This window comes from Rhinolophus sinicus, chromosome 7 (genome assembly GCF_057876585.1).
Source record: "Rhinolophus sinicus isolate RSI-liver-muscle chromosome 7, RSI-T2T, whole genome shotgun sequence".
Lineage (NCBI taxonomy): Eukaryota > Metazoa > Chordata > Mammalia > Chiroptera > Rhinolophidae > Rhinolophus > Rhinolophus sinicus.
In genome coordinates, this window is record NC_142507.1 from 27,887,739 (window position 1) to 27,895,000 (window position 7,262).

Genomic DNA, 7,262 nt, shown 5'->3' on the forward strand with positions numbered 1-7,262 from the left:
TTTCTGAAAAAGGAAGACAAAGGAAAGAAATCCGAAACAACGGAGAGAAGTAACACAGTCTTATAAAAAAAAATAATTCATATGAGAGTGGATTTCTCATCTGAAACCATGGAGGGCAGAAAGAAGTATCACAACCTTCAACTCCTGAGAGAAAAGAATTGTTAACTGTGATTTGAATACATTTGAATAAACTATCCTGGAGGGATGAAGATGAGATAAATAAATTCTCAGACAAAGGAAAACTAAGACAATTTGTTGCTAGCAGACCTGCCCTAAAGATGGGCTAAATGAAGCTCTCCAAACATAAAGAAAATGATAATAAAAGAAGGCTGGAAATTTCAGGAAAGAATAAGAACCATGGAAAGAGTAAAACTAGAAGTAAATATAATAATCTATTCTGTTTATTCTGTAATAAGTAACTTTAATCATACTTCATGGTTAAAGCCAAATTTATAATTCAATTAGACATAATACTAAGGCATATGAAGGAAATACCTAAAATTATTATTATTTAAAAGTAGGGAGAGAAAAGAGACCTAACTTGAAGTAAGATCAGAACTTCATTCAAACTGAGAAAATGTCAGCACCAGTAAGCTGTGATATTATATATGTATATGGTGAAAATATAAAATCATCAGAAAGAACACTATATTGAGTAATACACTCAAAATGTTATAGAGAACTCAAAATGGAATTCTAAAAATTTTTCAAGGTATACATAGGAAAGCAAGAAATATACATAAAAATGCAAAACAGAATAAAAAGGAGAGAAAAAATAAAAAGCCAAACCAAACTCCTACCACAAAAATAATTACTTTGAATGCCTAAATATACCAATAAAAACCACAACAGTGGATTAAAAAAAAAAAATGACCCAAGTATATGTTGTCTACAACAAACTCACATGAAACATAAAAACATAGGTAGGTTTAAAGTAAAAGGCCTAGAAGGGATACACTATGCAACATGAATTTTTTATTTTATTTTATTTTAATTGTTATTACTAATTTTTTTAATTAAAGTTTATTGCGGTGACAATTGTTAGTAAAGTTGCATAGATTTCATGTGTACAATTCTGTAATACAACGTTTTTATCTCACATCATGTGTTCACCACTTAGAGTCAGTTCTCCTTCCATCAACATATATTTGACCCCGTTTACCTTCTTCTAGAACCCCCTCCCCCTTTACCCTCTGGTAGCCACTAAACTATTGTCTACGTCTATGAGTTTTTGTTTCTTCATTTGTTTGCCTTGTTCTTTAGTTGTTTATATGTTTTACATACCACATATCAGTGAAATCACATGGTTCTCGACTTTTTCTGTCTGACTTATTTCACTCAGCATTATAACGTCAAGATCCATCCATGTGGTCGCAAATGGCACTATTTCATCTTTTCTTATGGCAGAATAGTATTCCGTTGTGTATATATATACCAGAAATTCTTTATCTAATCATTTATCGAAGGACCCTTTGGTTGTTTCCATGTCTTGGCCACCGTATATAAAGCTGCAATGAACATTGGAGCGCATATGTCTTTATGGATAAATGTTTTAAGAATTTTGGGGTAGACATCTATAAGAGAGATTGCTAGGGCATAAGCTAATTCTATTTGTAATTTTTTGAGGAACCTCCACACTGCCTTCCGTAGGGACTACACCAATCTGCATTCCCACCAACAGTGTATGAGGGTCCCTTTTTCTCCACAGCCTCTCCAACACTTGTTACTATTTGTCTTGTTAATGATAGCCATTCCAACTGGGGTGAGGTGATATCTCATTGTGGTTTTTACTTGCATTTCTCAGATGATTAGTGATGTTGAGAATTTTTTCATATGTCAATTGGCCATTTGTACGTCCTCTGTGGAAAAAATCTCTCTTCAGGTCCTCTGAAAATTTTTTAATTTAATTGTTTGTATTTTTGTTACTGAGTTGTATGAGTTCCTTATATATTTTGAATATTAGCCCCTTATCAGAGGCATTGTTTGCAAAAATCTTCTCCCATTTGGTTGGTTACCTCTTTATTTTGTGGATAGTGATGGTTACTTTTGCTGTGCAGCAGCTTTTTAGTTTGATATAGTCCCATTGATTTCTTTTAGCTTTTACTTCCCTTGCCTTTGGAGTCAAATTCATAAAATGCTCTTTGAACCCAAGGTCCATAAGTTCAGTACCTACATTTTCTTCTATGCAGTTTATTGTTTCAGGTCTTTTCTTTGAGGTGTTTGATCCATTTTAATTAATTTTGGTACATGGTGACAGTAAGCAGTTTAGTTTCATTCTTTTGCATGTGAATTTCCAGTTCTCCCAGCACCATTTATTTAAAAGGCTGTCTTTTCTCAACTGCATGTTTTTGGCTTTTTTGCCAAAAATTATCTGTCCATATTTATGTTGGTTTATATGTGGGTTCTCACTTCTATTCCATGGGTCGATGTGTCATACGAAAAAATGCTCAACATCACTAATCATCAGAGAAACGCAAATAAAAACCACAATGAGATATCACCTCACCCCAGTCAGAATGGCTATCATCAACAAGACAAACAGTAACAAGTGTTGCAGAGGTTGTGGAGAACAAGGAACCGTCATGCGCTATTGGTAGGAATGCAGACTGGTGCAGCCGTTATGGAAGGCCATGTGGAGGTTGCTCAAAAAATTATAAATAGAATTACCGTATGACCCAGCAATCCCTCTCCTGGGTATCTACCCAAAAAATCTGAAAACATTTGTCCATAAAGATACGTGTGCTCCAGTGTTCACTGCAACTTTATTTACTGTGGCCAAGACATGGAAAGAACCAAAATGCTCATGATAAATGAATGTATAAAGTTGTGGTATATATACACAATACTATTGGGCTATATGAAAAGATGAAATAGGACCATTTGTGAAAACATGAATGGATCTTGAGAATATAATGGTAAGTGAAATAAATAAGACAGAAAAAGCAGAAAACCATATGATTTCACTGATATGTGGTATATAAACCAAAAACAACAAAAGAACAAGACAAACAAATGAGAAACAGAAACTGATAGACACAGACACTAGTTTAGTGGTTACCAGAGGGTAAGGGGGGAGGGGGGTGGTAGATGAGCGTAAGGGGGATCAAATATATGGTGATGGAAGGAGAACGGACTCTGGGTGGTGAACACACAATGGGATTTATATATGATGTATTACAGAATTGTACACCTGAAATCTATGTAAGTCTACTAATAATTGTCACCCCAATAAACTTTAATTTAAAAAAAGTTTACGTAAATGTCAGCATTTCCATCACTTTAGCTTATAGTTCCAAGGAAGTAGATAAGAAATGAGGGTGATAAGGCTGCAGGAGCCATTCCCTCCCCATGATATCATTTGTCATTTCCAAATGGTCTATGCTGTAAAGTTCTGCCACAATCCACAGGGGCTCAGTAAACTTAAACTGATTGAAATTAAACAAAGTAATCATCATAATAAAAAAAAATAACATTACAGTACACTAGGCACATGTCAAGTGTTCAGTGGCCACATGTGGTTAGGGGCCACCATACTGGAATGTTTCATTATCACAGAAATGTTATTAATGCTGATATGGAGGTTATTTTCTATGAGACAAGAAAACATGAGGAAGTCATTTAAAATCCCCAGAACTCCTCCATGAATAGTGTCATGCTCACATCCGTACTCTGGCCTCATTCCAATGTGACCAGTAGTGGTCAAGTGAAACACCCTGTCATTTATATGGTACAACTGGAAACATATATTTGGTCTTTGCACCAGGTTCCTGGCATGGAGCTCCTAAAACCCTTAGAATTTACTGATAATAGGAGTGTCTTTTGTTGTTCATAGTAAACCCCTTTAGACTGTATCTAAGTTTGTGCTAATGAGGTGACTATTTTGAGTACCTTAGATAGCTTTAAAACTGGAACTGGCCACCAGAAAAGCCAAGGCATGATTAGTGGGTTGGAACTTTCAACCTCAGCCTCTGGGGAGGGAAGAGGAGTTGGCAATTGAGTTCAATCACCAATGGCCAATAATTTAAAAAATCCTGCTTCTGTAATGAAACTTCCATAAAAATCCCTAAATGATAGGGTTCAGAGATTGGTAAACACGTGGAGATGCTGGCAGGGTGTGTTCCAAGAGGGCATGGAAGCTCCATGGGCACCCCCATACAATGCCCCATACATTTCTTCCATTTGGCTTTTACTAAGTTATATCCTTTATAATAAACTAGTATTAGTAAGTTAAGTGCTTTTCTGAGTTCTGTGAGTCATTCTAGTGAATTATTGAACCTGAGGTGGGGTTGGGTATCCCCAAATTTGTAATCAGCTAGGCAGAAGTGTGGGTAGCTTGGGCACCACCTTTGAAGATGGTGTCTGACATTGGGTATTCTTCTGGGACTGAACACTTAACCTGTGAGGTCAGTGCTAGCTTCGGGAGATAGTGTCAGAATTGAATTGTAGGACACTCAGTTGGTGTCAGAAAATCAGAGAACAGATTGGTGTAAGAAAAAAACCTCTCAGTTTGAAATGGAGAAAATAGTCTCCAGTTTTTTCTTTCAACAAAAAGACTGTGGGATGGTGTTTTGGTCACACTATGTCTGTAAGAAGCCTGCACTTGGTGGTGAGGGGAGGTGTTTCTATTTATATACTGTCTGCATAGCACTTTGTGATCCTTTTGCATGAAAGGTTCTGTATAAGTTCAAGGTGTTACTCCAAGGTGTTAACAGTTCCAAATGAACCTTTTCTTTTAACTACGGTCAACCTCTGAATTAGCCAGTCTTAACTCTATTGAGTTAAGAAGTAGGCAGAACTAATGAGTTTTTGCTTAGAATATTTATATGTCTGACTTGAGAATTATGAAAGATTTTTTAAATTTGATCCAGGAGGAAATTTTAAATGTTTTTGCCAAACACATAGAAATCACTAAACTTTATTCCCCACTTTCTTTAAATATAGGTAGAATGAAACCCAGAAATAATAATGACAATAATACTAAATATTTACCCAGTTCCTTTTTTTCAAAAACCTTGAGAATGTACATATATATTACCTTGCTTATCCTCACAACATCCCTGAGCCTGTTTATCTGAACACTCAGTGTGGATAACAAGTAAGAATTGTGAGCTGATGGCCTTGTGTTCACTCTCTCTTAATCTCTGTGGAGGAAGGGAGGACATTGGTCTGTACAGAATCACAATATCTCCAGAATCTCTGAGCATTTCCACAGCGCAATTCAAACTCCTGGTTTTGACTCATACTCTTACTTCTCACAGTTCATTTCCTTAGCGAAAACACTTCCTAACACTTCCTAAGCCTTCCCAACATACTGTTTCATGGGGATGAGCAATCTGCTTCCCCTTCTCCTAACAGTGCCAACTGTAGCATGTCAATACTCTGTGTATTAATCAAGGTTATCCAGAGAAACAGAACCAAAAGCATATCTATATCTATGTATCTATACATATCAATACTGATATCAATATAGATATATATAAATATTGATAGATGATAGATAGTTGATAGATATAGATAGATAGATAGATGATAGATAGATCGATGATAGATAGATCACTGATAGATATTAATTTATTATAAGGAATTGGTTAACACAATTATAGAGTTGGGCAAGCCCAAAATCTGCGTCAATCATAGCTGATGTCCAAGTTCACATCTGAAGCCAGAAACTGATATAACACCAGGAAGAGCTGACGTCCCAGTTTGAAGGCTACCATGCAAGATAATTATCTCTTACTTGGGAGAGGTCAGCCTGTTGTTTTATTCAAGTCTTCTACTGATGGGAAAAAGCCCGCTTTCATTGGGAAAAGCAATCTGCTCTACTCAGTCAAAGGATTAAAATATTAATCTCATCCACAAACACCCTCACAGAAACACTCAGAATAATGGTTCACCAATGTCTAGGCACCCCCATGGACCAGTCATGTTGACACATAAAATTAACTATCACGGTCTGTGTGTGTGTCAAGCAGGAAGGCTGCTCAGAAGCAGCACAGAGAGGAACATGGCACAGTTCACAAGCACCCATCTCTCCTTTAGTGGAATCCAGTTTTCTCAATTCTCCCATGAACCATCAGAGGAACCAACATCTATGGTAGAGCCCAGCATAGTGAGACCCATGAATAGATTTATTTATAGGGCCCGAACCTTCATTAACATGAGCTAGGAATCTCTGAATGAAAATGCTGAGGCTACTGTCTTGGAACCAGTACCCTGCTGACTGTAGAATGGAGACATCACCCATGGCTCATGGCTCATCCCCAGGAATGCACTCCCCTTGAAACTACTCAGAATCAGCTCCCTACGAAGTGGCACCTGCCCGCCCATCCCACTGAGAGGAATTATTGACCCTCTATTCTATCTCCACTCAGAAACCACAAGAGGCCAGACCTCAGGATCACTCGGTTTTACAGAAGTCATGGAGGCCTGGAGAAGGCAAGAAACTTGACCGAGATCACTCAGAGAGCTAATGAGACCTGATCTAAGCACAGTCCCACTCAAAGGCTTTGTCCAAAAAAGCACCTCTTTAAACTCTGTGTGACATTTGCAGGCCCTCTTCAGTCTTCATTCCTCTGTATTAGGGTTATAGCAAGTCCAGCGCACAAATTGAAGATTCTATGTCTTTTGTACCTTCCCACTGTAGTCCCTACTCCTACTGAATGCAATAGCAGGTACCGCCTCATGTCACCTCAGGGGTCATACGTTGTAAGCAGGGTGAGTTTTCCTCCTGGCCCTACCTCTTAATGACAGTGGCACTACCCAGGCTTCAGGAAAATGACTGTTCCCCACGCATTCCCAAACACTATTCGTGGGAGGAGGATGAGCAGCCATGGCTTCCCACGAAGGCAGAGCATGGGCCCACAGTAATGATCCCCACAAAATCTTTAGAGAAGCTGAGTCCACCATGGCTTTTTCCATCCAAAAGAGTGAGTCAAGGCCATACAGGGATGGTGCCGGACACTGTGGCTCCAGCCTGCGTGCCTGGACCACCTGCGTATTTGCACCTCTGAGATCCCTGCTCCGAGCTGGAACTGCTCATACTGATGAACATGGGTTGTCAGGGCCAGACCATGTAGTAGGTGAAAGTTCTCGAAACTTTACAGAAAAGTCAGTTCTTGTAAAATTTCCAGTGTGTTTTTGTTAGCCTCAAAGGGGAGGTCTATGTGCTCAGAATTACTATAGCTCTGCCCATTCTAAAGGGCAGCAGGACTTTTCCTAGATGCTAAAGAGTGCCAACCATATGTAACCCGGGTTAATTCTTA